We start from the raw sequence: 19,947 nt of genomic DNA, 5'->3' as shown, positions 1-19,947 counted from the left end.
CCTTTTTGAAGTGAATGTTCTGTTTGTGCCATGGCAACACAGGCTTTTGGTTTCTTTGTACGTATTCTACTGCCTTGGTATCACTTCTGTCAGCACCACATGCAAAATAAATAGTATCCTTAGAAACTGTAAACTAAACATGGGAACACCGTTGATGCCATATAGCTTGTGATTGCATTTTGTGTTCTGATATGTGATAAAGATCACCTGGGAATGACTTGTCGAGTCATAGTAGTACAATATTCAGTGACACAAATTGCCATCCATGAGATTTTACCTGAATCACAGCGCAGAAGACGTATTTGTTGCTGTGCAAGGAACAAATTATTTGTAATAGAACTATGACTAAAAATAGGTGATATCAAAACTGTAAGATTGCGCTCTGTTTTTCTTGTTTTCGTAATGAAATGCTTCAAATGAGTAAATAGTTGTAGAATTTCATCCTGTTTCTAACATGCACATGTTGTGTACACAGTTCAAACAGATAATGCAAAATAAACAGGACAAAATTTGAGGACATGTGAAAGAAGTATCTGCTGATGCTTTAAAAACAGTTGGTAAAATAGAATATGTTTCCCAAGAAACTGAAGGTGTGCACTGCAGCTTTATTGTAGTTGCTTAAATTATGGTATAACATTTTAAAAAAAAAATTAACTCTCATAATACTCTTTTCTGTGTCTGTCCTGCTCTCCTGAGTTATGATGGCCATAATCCTCTAGATTTCATGAAAGTCACTACATTCAGTTGCATATTTCAGGAATTCTTTTCTGGTCCATTTAATCTCTCACTGATCTTACTGAGTGAGCAGCTCACTTGGTTGCTGGCTGGGGTTAAAGCATGAAAGTGGTACATTCTTCACTATGCTGAAGAATAATAGGTGGTCTGTTCAGTTCTTAAAGCTAACTTGATCTGTGTTGTGCTGGTTCAGTAGACAAAAAGGAATAACCAAAAGGAATGAGCAAGAAAAGTAAAATAAAAAAAAGTAAACCAGGAATTATATTGAGAATTAATTACCACATCTCATAACTAGGCCAATGTAACTTTCAAGCAGCAAATTTGAAAGGAAAAGGTTGGGTTTTCTTCCCACAGAACTTGAAATTGTAAAAATCTTTGCCATAGCTGTCATGGATGCTCAAAAGTATAAACAGATAAAGGAAGAAATAAGGAAAAACTAATGGAGAATATGTTCATCAACAATTGTTGAACTTTATGGTCGACACCACTCAGTATTTGGAATTTGGCAAGTTAGATGGGCCAGAGAAAGTATCTGTAGGTGCTATTTTTATGGCCTTCCTCCCTAAGACTCTGCTGGCAATGGTCAGAGCTTCTCGCTAAGGGGTTTTTTGGTCTGGCTTAACCCCAGGGATCTTAAGTTCAAAAATTTTTTCTTCATAAAGATGAAAACCTTGGTTTTGCCATCCTGGTAAAGGAGGATAGTAGCACATAAACTGGGTATTGTTGCTGTGAATGCCCAGCTCAGTCATGGTGTTTTATTACAGTGACTTAAAGCCAACGCTCTTTCCTCCACCCCCAGGTTTTGTTGCTGACAGATGACCCAACAGGATCATTTTATTCGATCTGGATACCTAACATCTCTGCTGCTGAAGGACTTCTGAAGACTACACGTCAAGGTAGAGCTGTCTACAAGTTCCCTTCTACCACACATTATTGGAGTGAGTTCTTTGAAACGTAACACATTAGCACTAACCTTTCAGAGTAACATTCTGTTAAAGCAGCATATGCCATATAATTTCTGTTCTGTACATGCCTCTTCTGCCCCTTTGCCAAAGCACACTCTGCTGTGCTGTGTTTCATGTCATCATTGCTCATTATGATACATTCCTTTAGTAGACTGCAGGTAACTCAGTCCTTATATTTCAATGCCATAAAGATGTCATGAATATCATCTGTGCCTCAATAAGAACATAATCATCAGGAGTACAAAAAAATAATAGAAAAGAGTCAAACTGAAAAGACCAAAGAAAATGCAACAACATAAAAAAAATACATTCCTTCCACAGCTTCTATACCTACTACCTGCAGTTGAGAACAGCAAATCTGTGATACAGATTTTTTTCCAGTGATTTACATTTGCGAAGCAGTAAAAATGTTTTACTTTTCCTAACTGTTTGAATATACAGACCCACTAATCTTAAAAATAATTCAGCTTTGAGTTTGTCTTTTCGTACTTTTGACAACTCTCTTACAAAGCAGTGTTCTCAGTATGAGAATGCTTTGATCCTGTTCTAAATGAGTATTTACTCTGCATCTTTTTTAGTCTCTTCAGTCAGCAAAGGTCCTGTTGTTACGTACCGATCTAGGTCCCCAGATTCAGAGAGAAAATTTTGACAAATTCAGAACAAAATTATGTTTTGTTTTAGTACAAGAGTCAGTGTAATATATTCAATGTTATGTTTGCACTTCATTCTAAAATATATTTTGACCTCAGGTCTCTGCAGGAAAGTGCTGAGGGTTTTATTCAAAAAATATACTTCATTGTTCAAATCAGGAAGCTAAATTTCTATAAAATGCCAATATTTAGAGAAAGGAAAGGTAGAAGCAAGAACTAAGAGTTAAACCTTCATAATTTTACAAACCTTTAGAAATGGATTTCCTCATTCTGATCAGCGTAAATTGCAATTCTTTTCTAAAGAACAGTTCTATCAGCTTCTCAGAATCCCTCAAGGGATTCTCTTGTGCATTGTACAATTTTAGATAAAAGCATTTTATAATTTTTGAATAATTTAAGATTTTGTACTTTTAGAGCTACTATCCATGTGGTACTTTAGTAAACAGAATATGCAGTATGCTAACTGTGTAATTTTCTCCCACTTAACAACTTCATGTCTGGTTTAAGAAACTTGTTTAATCAGTTTGTTATATACAATTAATTAGATCAGAAATGTAGATATTTCTCCTTATTTTATCTTTCTGCATAATATTAACTGTTGTTTACCAGCTCTGGTTGTTTAACATTTACATAATTTTGTGTTTGAATTTTGAAAATGTTTATGAATTTGTATTTTGGCATTTTTATAAAAATAGTTAATGAAATAATAGAAATAATGAAATAATAGAAATAATAGAAATAATGTAGAGCTTAATTTATTATTTTTTCTGTGATTAGAAAACATTCAAACGCTGCTATGGATAAAAGATGAAGGCATGTTTTACAGGAAGCCTGAACAGCGTAACATCTCTAAAAGTTTGGGCAGGGGACAAAGAATGTTGTTGAGAGCTGCTACACTAGTCAGCTCATGCTAAGTTTGATAGTAGCTGAAGATGTTCAACATTGCATGTGATCTGCCTGACTTAAACTTAGGCTTTGATCTTGTTAATCACTTGAGAGTTTGCCTCCCTTTAATTTTGTCCTCAGGTAGGCCAGGCTACAAACATACAGCCATCAGATATTTAAGTCCTTTATTCCACTGGGTCTTTCTGTTAGATAAATTTGTTGACTATTATAATAGAAGTTGAACTATTTAGATAGTAGGAGCTCTTATATCATCACTGGGCGTAATTTTACATGTTTTGGTCATTTACAGCTCTACATTTATTATCATATTGCCTCAGAGGATTAAGTGGTATTAGTTTGTAGATAATATCCCAGGTAAGCAAAGCTGAAGCAGGGCAAGATGGATGTGATACTGGTGAACACGAGATACTGAGAAGCTCTTGCCCACGATGCAGTCGTCTTTGAGTGAAAGGTGCACATTCATCTTTAGCTTTGTATTTGAGGACTTCTGTATTCCTTGCTGATTCTATATTTCTTCTGTCTTGGTGAACTGTTGGTCTGTCTGTAGGTATGAGATAAACCTAGACATCATTGCTTGGGAAAGTTGCATGCTGCTGAGATCTCCTCAACAGCAGCATGTATTTTGAATGTGCCAGCTTGCCTTCTGTCAGCTTCCCATAGAGTTTTCAATCAAGTTATGTAAGAGACGCTTGATGGCCTGGTCACAGACCATCTTAAATACAGATTAAAGCAATAATGTCCTTCATATGGAAAAAGGATCTCTCTAACAAAATGGTTTAAATTGTGGGGGAAATCACAATTTTTTAGACTTAGTTCAAATATGTGAATAGAACAGCTTTTACCTTTCTCACTTTTCATCTTCTGAGGACTAGTTTCAGTAGAAAAGATACAGGTTTTCATGAGAAGAAAGCTTGTTTTTCCAATCTAGAATTTAGTAACAATTTGTAGTGTTGCATATAAAATAAAAACCTGTTTTAAAGCTTGTTATTAAGCAAGAGTCTGCATCATGCATACTTCTGCCTTTGGGAAATAAAAAACAACAGGTGACACAGGAAAATCAAAGTATTCATTGCAATATTGAGGGATGTACATACACTGTCATCACAAGTACATCTTCATAACTTTGATATGATGGACAAATATGCACATAGCAATTACATTTTGGACTGAAGGAAATTTAAGGCATTTGGTCAGTCTTGATTATCTTACTCAGACACAGCAAATTCCAGTTTTTGTAATAACTGAGTGGAAACTTAATGGAAGATGTTTGTCTGCATAATTTTTTTGCACATAACATGACTGTCAGTGTTGTACTTCTGTAGAAATCCCAGAACATTAGATTTACTTTATCACATCCTACTCTTGATGAATGAGAAATGCAAAGTATATTTCCAGCCTCACTTTTAGATAGACATGAGGTTTTGCTTGAAGTATGTCTTATCAACTAATAGGCAAACTTTAGACAAATCAAAATATATTTTGTGGTTTGGGTTGTGACGTTAAACTAGTGGCCTCTTTACCATGGCAAAACGTAAACAAATACAACTGTGGCCATTTCATAACAAGGGAGACCCGGATGGCTTGCTTGTGTTCCAATAAAAATTTTTTTCAAAGAAGTACACTCATAACAGTTTAGATGGTGCATACTCTTCACTTTCCAATTAGTCTTTCCAAAACTAACAGATCCAAGATTTGAATGGTCATTAACCCTGTTACTCGAGCTGCTCAGACACCAGCCTTTAAGGGCTGGGACTGCAGTTATGTCAGTGAGAAATGAGAATCAAAGTGTTGTGAGAATTGCCTGCAGACTGTTTAATAGTGGTTTCCAAATAACAAGAATAGAGGAAAAATAATTAACTAATTTATTCAGATTCTGACACAGCTTCTGTGGTCACAGGCTTGTTGCTGTTCTCAGACTAAGCTCTGTGGTCCTTAAATTCCAACAACTGTTCTACAAACCTATATCCCATGACAAATACAGAAAATTCCACTGGAACATAAGAAAAAATTTTCTTATTCTGAGGGGGGTGAAACAATGGCACAAGTTGCTCAGAGACAGCGGTTTCTCATCCTTGGAAATATTCAAAAGCCATCTGGACATGGTTCCAGGCAACCTGTTCTGCCTGACCATGCTCAGATGTGGGTTGGATTAGGTGATCTCTAGAGGCACTTTCTAACATCAACTACTCTATGATTCCAAGTCAAACCCCTTATGTCTTAGTAGTCTGTTTATAATGATCCGAATGGACCCTAATATTTCCTTGTTTATATGTCTCAAGTGGCACTTGTAATAAATGAATTTTTGATGGACAAGTAATTTAGTCTAGACATTAAATTATTATTAAGGTACTTTCTTTATTGTAAAAGGAAACAATATTCTTTATTCCATATTCATAATTCAGTGCATTTAACTTCATGTTCTAACTTAATTTTACATCTGTTTTGGAGTAATGTAAGACTATAACTGCCTTTTTAAAGCAAGAATTTGCACAGCATTCATAATAGTTGAGAAAGGCGTCTGCACTGGAATCTTGGGTCCTAGAGAGCTGGAATATTTCCAGAAGCATGTGAGATCCATATTTGTGTTATGATGTTCAGAAGCAGAGTCTTAAATATATTTACTGCTTTACAACAGGAGTTTCTAAGGTTGTCATCTAAAGTTTAGCTATCAATAATTAATTTGAACACATGGAAAAAGTTTATTTTTTTTTTCGTTATTGCCTGGTTTAAAAAACACTATGATCATTCATGTGAAATAAGTAAATGAATGTTTGTATTTATATGTAGTTAAAGAATATTGCTACCAATCACTTCTGAAAATTGAGCTGAAGTTCTATGTTTGTGTCACAGTAGTATTAATTGTCTTGAAGCTAACAGCTTCCTTTACAGACTGAGTCAGAGTAAAAACCTTATGAAAAATGTTGAAGTTTGCAAGTGAATACATAGGGAAGTGATTTATCTCAGCAGGGAGGGAGCTAATCTTTTTCCAGTTTTTGTCTGAAAATTGATGGGTTTGTTTCATAGATAAGGCTCTGGCATCAAAGGCAAACTGAAAAGAGGCGCTGCAAAAGGCTTATGGGTGGGGACAGTATTAGTCAGTTCTAGCACAGGAGCAAATTTTGTCATCAGTTATAAATATTTTGATGAAGTTAAGTGATATGAATAATTTTATATGAAATTTCAAAAGTATCCCTTTTTAGTGTTCTGTCAGTTTGATAGCAAAAATATGACTAAATACAGAACCAAAAATGACTGTGAAATAACACTTATTAGATTTATATGTTTTGAGATGTGTCTTTACCAGAGGTGGGGGCTGAGAGAGAAAATATGTCTGAGTATTGTACAACCCAGAGCATTTTGCAACAGAATGCATTCCAGAAATATTGCAAACTTTATGCTTTAACAAGTCAGCCTCATTCTTAGATATTAACAGAGAACTCTTGAAAGCACTAGGTCAAATTCATTGTTGGTATAATTTATTTCACTCAAATCTCTCCTTTTAGAAAGAAACAGCAGAGGATTGGAGGAGAAGCCAAATGAGATTCTTTTCCTTATATGGATTTTGCATCAGCATTTCTGTTTGCTGAAAATAACTTACTTTAGCTTTGCCTCCCTAGAATGGACAGGATTGCTCCCTCATGTTGCAGATCTCTTAGGGTTTTTTTCTGTCCCTATGAGGCAGCTTGTTTAGATACAACCCTTTCTTTTGTGAATATTTAGTTATGCTATAGGAGTTTCTACTTTAGGACATTAATAACAAAACAAAAGCCCAGCTAATGCAATGCTACTACTTCATCATAAACTCTAGGACAAAAATTTTTTTTCTCTGTATTTGTCCATTGACTTCACATTAGGATTCTGAACTGAACAGAATGTTGTGGCTAAATTTGATCCTTAGATGGATAAATATTTGCTCTGCAGTGACTTCATGGGAACTTACACTTGATTTTCTTTAAATAGAAAAAATTGCCTTTTTAAATTGAAGTATATTGGCTACCTACTGATGTTGTGAAGAGGAAAAGATTGAGGCAGTGATTTGACATGTTCTTTGTTTGTATAAAAGAGGCATTACTGTTTATCAGCATAAAAATATTAACCCTTCTTTTGACAATGTGCGGTAATCATTTTGAAGAAGTACTTTTAATCCTGATTTTTTGTTAGCTTTCTTTTAAACATTTCTGTTACTACACGTACACAATTCTAAAGTAATGTTTTAATTTTTCATGCATCAGTAATACTGAGTTACTTGTAGACATTAATTGAATGGCATGGTTGTCACAGAAAGATCCACTTAATCTTCCATTGTAATTTGCTCCAAGTCCCTGGGAATTAGGATGGTAGTGCCAGCTTATGTCAGCTGCCATGTGGCAGGCTCCCAGTTGTGCAATTTTTATTTTCTAATTTTAAATGTTAGGAAAAACAGCTAATCATGGCCTTTTCCCATCATACAAGCATTTTTGAGATTTCAATTTTTTTTTCTCATTTTAAGTGAAACCAGGGTTAAAATCTCAAAAAAGGAAAAAAAAGGGAAACTGGACACCAAAAAGCCCTGATAATTTCAAAATATTCCATTTAAATGATTTGATATGTTATTTTGATTATGATCTTTTCTTATTTTACCATTTTACCCATATGGTAAGTTTCTAAAATAAAAGTGCCTTCAAACAAAAGGACTGAAATTTCACTTAGAAAATAACAGAATATGGTATTTGACAGCTTCAATTTTTTTTTCTTTTGAGAAATTTTTTCTTTTCTTTCAAGTCTTGAAATGCATTGAACTGAACTTCCTCTGAACTGTTTCACCTTAGACAACTTTGAGTCCAAACCCCTTGGTTACAGTATTAGTTTCATTTACTTGAGTGAGATTACTTGGCCAAAGGACAGTCTGTGTTAGTGTGTGGACTTGTTGTCTGAAATCCTCCAGTACCAAATGAAATATTGCTGTGACTAGAGATTTACTATTATAAAAGTGAGGGTTTTAGCTCTGAATCCTTTGAAGATAACTAAAGCAAAAAGTATTTTCAGCCTCATTTGTCTCTTATCTGCATCTGCTGCCACCAGGCATTGTGTTTAAAAAAGGAATATTTATGAGACAGTAATTCTCACGAACACAGCTAGATGACTTGCACAAGTGAGGAGATGCAGTTTCTGAATTCAGGGATCTGTGTTTCTCCTGGGGAGTGGCAGCAGGTTAGCCACTGCTAAGAGCCAAACACCTACTCGGCTGCTCACCGACTCCCCCTGAAGGGACAGGGGAAAAAATAGAATGAGAAAACTGATCGGTTGAGATAAAGTCAGAGAAATTGCTTAAGAGTTACTGTTCTGAGTAAAACAGCTCTGACTTGAGGAAAAATTAATTTAGTGTATTGCCAATGAAAATAGATTCAGGCAGCGAGAAATAAAGACAAACAATGAAACATCTTTCCTCTCCCTCTTTCAGGATCAACTTCACTCCAGATCCTGACAACCACCTCCAAAGCAGTGCAGGGATGGTGGGGGGTATAGTCAGTCCCCAGCAGGTCCTCTCAGTCTCTCCTTCCATTTGATACTTTTCCTCTGCTCCAATGTGGGTCCTACCATGAGCTGCAGTCCTACAGGAAAAACCTGCTCTGGCACGAGGTCTTCCCAGGCCCCCTTTCAGGTCTCTGCTCCAGTCTGTGCTGTTCTAGGGATTGCAGGGGAGTTTCTGCTGCAGCACCTTCTCTCCTGCTTCTTCTCTCACATGGATATTTACACTGCTGTTTCTCACTCCCTTTTTTTTGTTTCCTCCCCTGTCTGTCCATCATTTTTGACCGTTCTTAAATATGTTATTACAGATGTGCCACACGATGGGTTCAGCTACGACCTGTCTTAGGTCTGTTGGAGATGATTGGAAACAGCTGTGTCCAGCACAGGGCAGCCTCAGCCTCCTCCCATTCCTCCCTGTATCCCCCCCTGCTACCAAAACCTTGACATGGACAACCAATGCATGACCTTGTTTGTTTGCAACCGTGACAATACTTTTAAAAAATAAGTCAAGGGATATACCTTTGTTATACAACATAAAAGGTAACATGGTCTAAGACTGTCGAGGAAGTAACAAACTTTGAACTTGACAGCATAAAAAAGCCTTCCATTATCTAATAACAGTTATCTGTCTATCTATCTATCTATCTATCTATCTATCTATTTATCTATCTGTCTGTCTGTCTGTCTGTCTGTCTATTCTATTTGGTCCCTTTAAAAGTTATTGTTACTAGCTGTTAAACATGCTTTTTGAAAGCAGATCAATTATGAGTCATTATTACTACACTTTCCCTGATCCTGTTCTCCAAATTTGAGATTTGTACTTCTGTTCTCGCTTGGACTGATCACAGAAACATTTGTATCATAATATGTCTTGCATATTCATATAGTACCTGTAATGTGATTGGGAGCATATGCAATACAGAATAAAATTGAATTATTGATAATAGATAAAAGATAAATAAAAATGTATCTGAACTGATACAAAACTCTGATGTATTTCAAATTAAGAAAATGCACAACTGCATTGGGGAAGGGTAAATAAAAGTGGTAAAATTCAAGCAAAACTAAGGGAATTAAGGGCCTAAACGCACAGATGAAGAATAAGACTAGGAGAGTTTTAAAGTTAAACCATATCTCTTTTTGAAAAAGTGTGTGGGGGAAAATCTTCCTTTCTTCCTTCCAAAGAAATATTTTGAATTTCTCACTTGATCTTCAAAGTTTACAAACATTGATCCAAAAATAGGGTGACCTTACAGACCCTCAATTTTCAACTAGCATACAAATACACCATTGCCACAGGTATTTCTGACCACTGTAGGTAGCATAGAGATCTATATTTGTGCAGCATTTGTGCTAGACCTATGTGTAATGGTTCTTCTGAACAATGAAGGATTTACTTATTTGATGAATCTCCTAAGTTAATAGTATACAGGTAATATTTGGAAAGGCAACAAAGACAAATTTCCAATGACTGTGAGAAGAACTTTGTAACTGAGCTGCATTCACATTAACTCGGTCTCTCAGAGAAATACATCACGAGGATCACTTGAACACAGTCTAAAGAAAATTATCTGGATTCTGCTGTAAGAAATATTTGTGATGTGACTAAGAGATGCATCAGTCTCAAGAATAATGCTTTTTACTTCTACCTTGCAGGAATATACTTCCAACTGTACTTTTTTCATGCAAGGATTTGTCCATTTGTTGAGGGGACTCAGTTATGGTTCTTGTTTAACACATTAATTTGCAAGCAGATAGAAATGGTTCTCACAAAAAAAAAAAAAAAAAGAGCCTATTTTGAATCAACTCCTTTTGTAGTATACAAATATAATGTTTTTAATTAGCACTCTTGTCTTACCTTCTTGCAGCAGCTATTTTAGATTACATCTTCAAAGGGAGCTTTTTTCAGTAAATAACAAGTTTATTATTTATTGCAAGATAAACAATTCCAAGTATGTTAGGAATTATCTCTCAATTTATATTTTTACTCTGAGAAAATTCTAGGAAAATTTTGTAATTTAAGGAATAGCAATAGCAATAAAAAGAAAGTATCTAAATGAAAATTTGTATTTTAGCCTTTAAATGGGGGGTCACACAAAAATTACTTTTCACCTCCATTCCTTTCAGTGTTTCTGAAAGGAGATAAAAGTTAAGGATTAGTATCCAGAAAACTCTCTGAACAAAGCCTACTACATTTTCTTTTTCTCCATAGTTCAAAAAGGTAAAAGAGTAGCTCAGTTCAGGTTGAGGTTATAGATTTCACAAAAATGATGCAATGACTACAGTAGCCTCTGATACCATCATAAGTGCACGGATGATGTGGCGTAACATGTACTGTGTTTTCCAAGGAGGAAGTCTTATTTCCATAAGCAAAATAAGCCTGAAATAGCATTAAAGCAATAAGACAGTCTAATTGCTTAGAGTCAGTTCGCGTGACCAGATTATAGTATGTCACTTCTTTTTAGATCAGTCTCTTCTAAGTAAACAGACATCCTTCAGCATCTGAGTATTTCCCTGTGGCAGTCTTCTAAGAAAAACACGAGAAGAGACCTATCTGACATCGCTCTTTCCGCTAGCTGTTCCCCGTGATTTATTTGAAGTCACAAGAATTGCTTATCTGCCGAGATAGAGCTGCAGAGCCCGCGCCTGCCCGCTTTGCTCCGTGTGGAGGGTCTATTGTTCTGTCACAGCACCCGGAGAGATTGCCGTAGGTTGACCTTGGCTAGTGACCTTATCAGAGGTGATTTTGCAAATACTGGGGTTTTTTTCAGTAACATTCAAATAACTTTTTGCAAGTTGCTTTTTTCTTTACGTGTTCCAAGCCAAAGCCATGAGGATTGTGATTCCAAGTAGAGGTTGCTCTGGAGAGGGGTTTTGTATTTCTGCAAATTTTTTTTCATTCTCCAAGGCCTTGTGCTGTCTTCTGACGCTCTGAAGACAGAGATGGCTGTGCCTGCAAAAAGAGAATGTCAGCTGCTGCTTTTCTGAAGAAAAGTATAACTGCATAATTTGCCTTTAGAATCTTATAGAGGCATGGCCAATATTTGATTATAAATCATACCTTCTTTGTCACTATAATAAAAACCTTTATGTCATCATTACCAAAAGATTTCAAGAGTTCACCTGAATATATCTCTTCAATTTAGCATCCCTTTAGACAGTACTAGATCTCTATAAGAATATTATTTTCCTTCAGTATGGTCTGGAATTCTAAACATTTTTTCTTGATCAGTGTTTGAAATTGTCAAGAAATAAAGGTACAATAACACAAAAATTAAATAATTAAAACTTGTAATTTTTTAACTTAGAAAATAAATTGAAAATAGATACTGTTCAATATTCAGTATAGCGAAGATAAGTGAAGATAAGAGCATGAATGCACTTCACAGAATAACACAATATAATGCAGCTGTATCCTGAAGGGGAGTGGAGCATCTGAACATACCTCCTTTTGAGATGCAGTCACATTCACAGAATCACAGAATCACAGAATGGTTCAGGGTGGAAGGGACCACAGTGGGTCATCTGGTCCAACCTCCCTGCTCAGGCAGGTTTATCCTAGAGCACACTGCACAGGATTGTGTCTAGACACTTCTTGAATATCTCCAGTGAGAGCGACTCCACACCCTTTCTGGGCAATCTGTTCCAGTGCTTGGTCACCTGCACAGTAAATAAGTTCTTCCTCATATTCAGGCAGAAATTCCTGTGCCTCAGTTTCTGCCTGTTGCTTCTTGCCCTACTGCTTGGCACAACTGAGAAGAGCCTAACTCAAAAACTAGTAGCTGATGGGAGAAAAAGAATTTTTTGTTTGTCTTAAGGGAGGGATAATAGTAGTAAGAGGGTGGAAGTTTGAAAATGCATCAACTTTCTGCCGCAGTGGAGCAGCAGAAGCAGAAACATTATAAATTTTTATTGACAGTCAGGCCTTTTCATCACTGACCTCTCCTTAGTTTTTAATAGTAGATGATATGTTGTCTTGTAAGTTGACTCGTCTGCTCTTTCTTGGCTTTGTATTGTTATTTCCCCGGAGAAAGACCACAAGGATCAGTGTGTGGGGTTCAGTCTGAATAAGTGAGGAAATGAACAGATCTTTTCCATTACAAGTTATGTGTATTGGATTTTATCTGTCTTAAGCACAAAGTAAATAATTTGATTTAATGTGCTTAAGAGATAGAAAAAAATACTAGGGGGTCTCTTATTCTTTAGCCTTGCCGATGTATGCTTTTAATTTTTTTTTAATTTAAATTTTAATATTTTATCTAGTCTAATTTCAGTATCTCACATAATGAAACTTTGAATTACTTTCTCTTATTTTACTGAGAGGACTTCTTGAAAACAGCAGCAATACTTTTTACCATTCTGTTTGATCATGTATTCATCTCACAGACTTCCTACTTACAAATATTTTTATGGCTTTTGCTAATTTAATTATAACTTAATTAAAAATTAATAACATAAATATGAAAAGTATTTTATTAAATTAACACCTCCCCCCCAAATCTTACTATTGAACATTTAATTAAAAGGAAGTAGTAAGTACCATTTTGTTCATACATAGTTTTTAGTCAGTATTACTGTGTGTAGAAAAATCTGTGTTGGCAATATCTGAGTCTTCATTTAGATAGAGAAAAAGACTGACATATGGAAATTTGCTGGTGATAACAGCTAATACAGTTTGATTATTTTTGAAGGAGGTGGACATTGCCTTTCTATTTTTTATTGATCATATGTCAAAAAATCTTTATTCATCTAATGATACCTTTTAGCACTAATTGAGATTAGAAACTGGCACTATGACAAAAGTACAGTACAGAAATACAGGCTGAATGTCTTCATAAAAAAAAATAATTCGTGCATCTAATTGGTTCAAAATTCAATATAAGTGTAAAATACCAGTTCTGCGTGTGAGGGAGTTTAGAGGAATGTACTTCCAAACAAAAATAAAATGAAAGGGAAACAACAGGCCTGGGAATATACAAGCAAGACACTGGAAAATGACAATTTAATCCAAAGGATATAAAAGTAGCTACAGATATTTGAGTAGAGTTCCTCTGTGTGTGTGTGTGTGTGTTTGTGTATGTACATATACTTAAATATAAACATACATATGCAGAAATAGCTACTTTTAATGTTTGTATATAAGTGTAAGTGAGAGTAAATGCAGAAAGGGCAAAACCAAGTATCCTGGAGAACTACAATAACAGAAGTGGTGACTGTCTTCAGGTTTAAAACTCATTGTGGGAACCCTGGGTTGATTGTAGGAACACACATTCAGCTCAGTTTTTCACATGTAGTTTTCCAAGCATGACAGTCAAATATAATTCAGTAGTATATATGTTTTCCCAGATCTTCTTGCTTCTCCCTACATTTAACATAACTGAGTGAGCTAGACTTTTCCTGGGGATTCAGGCACAGTGATAGAGCACTGGAGGTGGTCAGGTTGTTTCCTCTGGGCACCCTCAGGTCTGAGTTAGGTATTTTGTCCCCTGAATCCCGGGCAGATAAAAAGCCTTTAGGTCAGGTCTGTATTTGATACTATTTTCATGTCTGTCAAAGCAATGGGTATCTAAACCCAGGCTTAAAACTAGGAGTGTCTTGCCACTGGGCATTTTGAAATCTGTTGTGGAATTTAGATGTTCTACACTAGTCAGTCTTTCCTTATACAGAACCTAGACAGGAGGAGGAGTATTGAGCTAGTTCACCATTGAAGGTTAAGATATATGGACTCAAATCCTTGCTCTAAATCAGGCAGCGAACTGGATCTCTGGAGCAGTAAGAGAGCTCTTTAACTACTAGACAGTTATGAAGGACAGCAGCAGCTGGCTGCCTGGGCTGTAAAAGGGGTTGGTCAGGTTTCTTCAGGCAAGATCTGCAAAGCAGTGATGAGCTGTGCATTGCACCAAAGCTAAGACATTAAGCAGCTTAGTGTTGTCAGAGCTGGAGTAGTTGTACACGTGCCCAACAGCAAAGCTGTGCTATTAGCAATTTGGGAGCCTCAGGAGCCTGGGCTGCACAGGAGTGGGCAGCAGATCAGAACAGGGGTTTGAAGATGTAAATTTTTACTTTAAATTGTTTGTAGGAGGCAGAAGTGTACAATACATTTAAGCCTAGCTTTTTTATCTTTTTGGCCTCACTTTATGAACTCACTCACTCTAAGAATAACCTCTGAACTCCATCAAGGAAATAAGCAAAAGATTTCATTATGTCCTCCAGAAGGAATCAAAAGATATGTCCCTCATAGTCACTTAAGCTGCTGGAGCTTCAGGAGGCTTCTTCAGCTTATGCTTCACAATGTCTCTATGAAATAGGAAATTGCACGCGAGGCCATTGCGTGCAATTCCAGCTAGACAAACTGAGGCACATGTGGTAAAATTTCAAGGTAAGCTGATAACATCTTGACCAGGAAACTCATGTGCTGCCTTCTTAAGCCTTTTCTTTGACCATGCTCTTTGGGAAATGTAAAGAATAATAGTTATAAATTAACAGATTGGTAAGAAATACAAGGAAGTTAAAAGATCATAAAAAAACCCCCGAGAATGTGTGACAACCCTAGATGTCTTAATGAGTGAAATTTTCAGTAAAACATTAAGGTTCACATAGGAGTTTTCTAACCAATACAGGAAGAAGTCAATCTTAAGTATGCTGACAGAACCAATTAGATGTGCAGTTACTTGTAGCAATGTTTTTAAAAATCGTGATGTGTTAAGGTCAGTACACAGGTGACTGCATTTGATGAAAGGACTGGGAGGGTCAGGAAGGCAAATTCAAGGGAGAAAATGAATTTTTGAAATGTTGTAGAAGAAGAAAACTAGGGATATGGAAAAATTTCTAGTCACTCTTTTGCTAGTTTAAAGAATTTGAGGTGCTCTGTAAGCATCCACATATCACTGCAGGAGATTATGTAGATATAATACAAACAAATAAAAATGTACTCTAGGATGGCTCTTTTTTCAGATGCCCATACTCAGAAAAAATGAGAACGTGGTTGACCATTCTCTTTAGTTAGTATATATTACAGAACAGAAGGTAAGTGTAGATGGTTAAATACATCTGAGGCAAGAAAACAAGAAAAACTAATCTGAAAATGGTTATACCTTTAAATTTGAGATAGGCTGTACACTCCAGAATTAAATTCTAACCCACTTAAAGGTGATGGGTCAATTCATACTTCTGCAAGGCCAGAGAATTTTCATAGGAATCTGTCTTCTGAAGATAGTTTAGTGTTTAGATTTGAGTTAAATTTAGCGGTGGTCAAAAACCAGATCAGCTCAATGAGGAGTCTTGCAGTTCAGTTAACCATCCAGGCAGAGCTCTCTTGAAAGCAGAGCCCTGGTTTGGTTTGGTTTTGTTTCCCTCCTGAGAGGCATCCTTTTTTTTTTTCTCATTCTGCATCCTCAGCTATTGGTTATCAAATCTCTGTCAGAGAATTTAATGAATAAAAGTCTATGGGGATTAACTTGATAAGAAGTTCACGTATATCAAACAGTAAAATGCTGTTGTAATGCAATGGTCCAAAACCTTATCAGTGGTAACATATTAACAGTGGCACATTTTTTGGAAGGCTTTGCTGGAAAGGATGTAAACAGGCTGGGCACACTGAAGGGAACTTGACCCAGCCCCCTGCTTCTAATGTGATAATTTCCTTTTTAGCTTGATAGCAATTTCCTAGTTCTGTACCTTACTGAGCAAGTTCATTAAAAAATAAAACCCTTCCAAAATATAAGAGGTTGAAGGGACCTGGAAATATAAAGCACGTTATCAGCATTTTCTCGGGCCATAAGATAAACAGTAGTAGTTTAACTGGTGTAGCAACTGCCCTTTCTAAAAGAGTGACTCACACTTGAATGATAAAAATACTCAAGTGTTAACTGCTGCTCCATATGGCTCTGACTTAAACAAAGGATGTCATTCAAGGGCCATAGGATCGCTAGGCAGGGAAGGCCACATCACACAGAGCTCTGGCCCTGCTCAGACTTAGGATAATGCTGCAGAAAAGGTTTTTTATGTTTCTCAACCTGAGATGGTGGTTATCTACTAAGGAAAAAAGGATTTGTCAACAAACAAGCTAATGTAATTGCTAACAATTTTTTTCAGTTTCCTTGATATGATGGTCTTGAAAAACACTGAAGACTTGTAGATGGAGGTGGAAAGCGTTAGGTTATATTTAGGTACTTGTAGCATTTAATCAGTTCAGTTACTAAAGCGAAGTCCATAGAAAAGGAAGAATAATTAATCAAAATCAGAAAGAGTTGTGATTAAAATATTTTTTACAATTATTTTGATGCTGTACTTTTCTGGTCTTATACAATGAATTTTGGAGTCAGTTAGAAAATTTTAACTTTGAAAAGTTCCACTTGAGCTTTGGTTCAGCCCGGGGTCTGCAGGCCAGGTGTGCTCAGGGTGCTGGACTTAGACCTTTTGCCTCATAGAATTGAATTGCAGGTTAACTTCAGGCACTGGACCTTCAGCTGTCCATCACTGTGCCACTCTCTTCTAGAGGAATCGAAAGGAAAAGTTCCAGTGATGCCTGTGGTCATTAGAGTAGATCCTTTGTACTTATCTGATGCTGTGTTCACAAAGATCCAAATGTGAGCTTTCCTATTTCTTTTTTTCACTGAGAGGTAAGAACCAAAGTTAGTGACAGTCTCACAGTGATATGGTCATAATTTCAGTCATTGACCAGTCAATAACCCTTACAAAAAAAACAAGACTAAGAAGGATACTGAGTACAGATCAAGTGCTATATTTAGTATCAGAACTTAGAATTGAAGATGTGAGAGATAGACAGGCTTGTAATTTAAATATGAGAGTGACAGCAAATCAGAAAAATTGTAAATTTGTTTACAGTTACAATTTTAATTACTACTATGTTTCTCATGTGGCCTGTTTTTTCTTGCTTAAATTTTCTGAACTAGTTTTATATTACTCAATCTGTATTTGTGAATGGTTTATATATAAATAAAACTGCTCTCTAAATATTGGAGCTAAATTCTTATCACATCATTTACATAATTCCACAGGCATCAGTCAAACTGGCCACATGAATGGGTGAAAAGTGTTTTTGTGTCGGTAATGATTGTTATGGGACAATTAAAATTTTTTGTGGCTTAATTCAGGACTGAATTAAGCCTGAATTAAGCATAATTCTATTGAGGCTATTTTTACTATAAAGTTGATTTCTCCTATCTTTTCAGAATATGTGGAGTGTTTGCAGTACAAGAATGAGTGTAGTGGAGCTTTAAAGTTACATATGTCTGGACAGAACTTTGTAAGCCTTTTGAAGTCTTAGAGAAAGAAGGAGCATTCACATTATCAAATGGTGACACTTGATTATAATCTTCACCAGGTTCCAGAAGTATTATCTTTTGGGTCTCAAATTCTAGTGATACACAGAAGCTACTGATGGATTAGCTGGTTATTGAAAGTGGCTTTGCATGCCCTGGAAAGCTAATGAGGGTAGCAATGATATTTTAAATCCTGCAATATAAATTCATATTACTAATGGTTAAGTTATAAGACACCAGAATATAATTAGCACTTGTTCATCTTCTGAACAAGTGTAAACAACAAAATACTGACTGTAGTACATTAGCTAAGATAACTTAAGAGCCTAAATAATAATATTAATATATTATTAAAAAATCATATTTTTAACAAAATATCTGTGCAAGATTATCATTTAATGTTTTTATCTATGCATCTTATGAAAGTGGAACTGAAGTGGTATTTTAAAACTTCTATAAATTTTGCATTCTCCTCCAAGGAAACTCGTTACTGCATGCAATGGTGGCGTCTGCTGAGCAGTGTTTTTGTTACTCTTCTACACAGCTAGTTTTGAGAGCTTGATGTAATCCTGATTAAGCAAAGAAGCTCCAAATCAGATTATACATCTGGTAGCAATTAGATGGAACAGTTACCATCTGGGAACATAGTATTTCCACTGGAAAAAAGAAAAAATACCCCACAAAACCCCCACAGTCAGTGGTATAGTTAAAATATAGTTAAATGTAATCCTCCTGTCTCTTCATAAACTGTATTCACATGCATTTACAATCTTTGCCCTTTTTCCAACATGTTGAAATAAAGAGTGCCTCATGGATGACGAAACTCCTTCAGACTGTCATGTTTTACTGAATGTTGGGAAAGAAACTGTGGAACTATTTTCATTTTGACATCTGATTATAGACAATATATGAGAATCTTTTAGCACAAGGAGGATCAGTTTGATGAAATGAACGAACAAAAGCAAGAATTAATGCTAGCTAATAAGTAGAGAAAATTAATAAATAGTCTCAGAAGGTGAGTTATATTGTGTTATATCTTAACATATTAAAAATTCATATCACTAAAGGATTTAGTTTTGGAGGATAACCCTACTCTGACAAGAAGATGGATTAGGTGACCTACATTCCCCCCCCATTTTTATTTTATGTGTTTCTATGCATCTCTTGAGCAATTTAAGTAAACAGAAAATTATATAAATGAGATATTTAGAAGGTAAATAGAGTTTCAAAACCATATGAGAGGACTTGCTGAATGAGAAGTTGGACATTCTGCTCTGAACAATGGCTGCCTGAGATGAACCTGATCTGGTGATTCACATTAGCTGAGATTAAGCAAATGGATTATGATGTTTTTTCTAGCTGAGCATACTTAGAATAAGACTAAGGATGTTGTTTCATATGGTATAGACAACTACATGTACAATTCATAAATCTCTGAAAACAAGCTATACTCTCTTTTATTTACGTACGACTGTGGGTGAGTATGATAAAATTATATGCAATGCTTACCAGCTCTATGGCATTAGGCGTATTCTTATGTATTTAGAACAAAGTGCTCCACTTTATGTCTTTATAAAATTTGGCATCTTTATGCATAAGCTTTGAATGAGTGGTTTCGTTTATGAGAACACAGGGACAGGGATTAAATTCTGATTTCTGTTTTGTTTTTTTTGAGAATAAATTTCTTAGCAATATAGTTGTCAAAATATCTTAATAGACATTCTGTATTATGTAATATCAGCTATTTTTAATTTTATAATAATATCATTTAAGTATGAAAATCATTAGTATGTTTAAGATGAAATGAAGCTATTACAGTGTGATGACCTGTAGTACGAAAAAGTAACTTCTACACTACCTTAAAGAACAGTTGTTCATTGTCCATAGGTTGAACAATTG

General features: G+C 35.6%; 1 protein-coding gene across 1 annotated transcript in view; it reads left to right on the top strand.

The window, feature by feature from the left end:
- Positions 1-1,552: 1,552 nt before the first annotated feature.
- RP1 (RP1 axonemal microtubule associated) overlaps positions 1,553-19,947 on the top strand; it is a 109,195-nt gene continuing 90,800 nt past the window's right edge. Inside the window, exon 1 of the mRNA XM_039390437.1 lies at positions 1,553-1,631. The gene's annotated coding sequence lies outside the window, so the exon portion shown is untranslated. The remainder of the gene's footprint in view (positions 1,632-19,947) is intronic.

The sequence above is a fragment of the Pipra filicauda genome, unplaced genomic scaffold, assembly GCF_003945595.2.
Source record: "Pipra filicauda isolate LSUMZ 115617 unplaced genomic scaffold, ASM394559v2 scaffold81_size6448238_pilon, whole genome shotgun sequence".
NCBI classification, from domain to species: domain Eukaryota; kingdom Metazoa; phylum Chordata; class Aves; order Passeriformes; family Pipridae; genus Pipra; species Pipra filicauda.
This window is presented reverse-complemented; position numbering and strand designations above follow the sequence as displayed.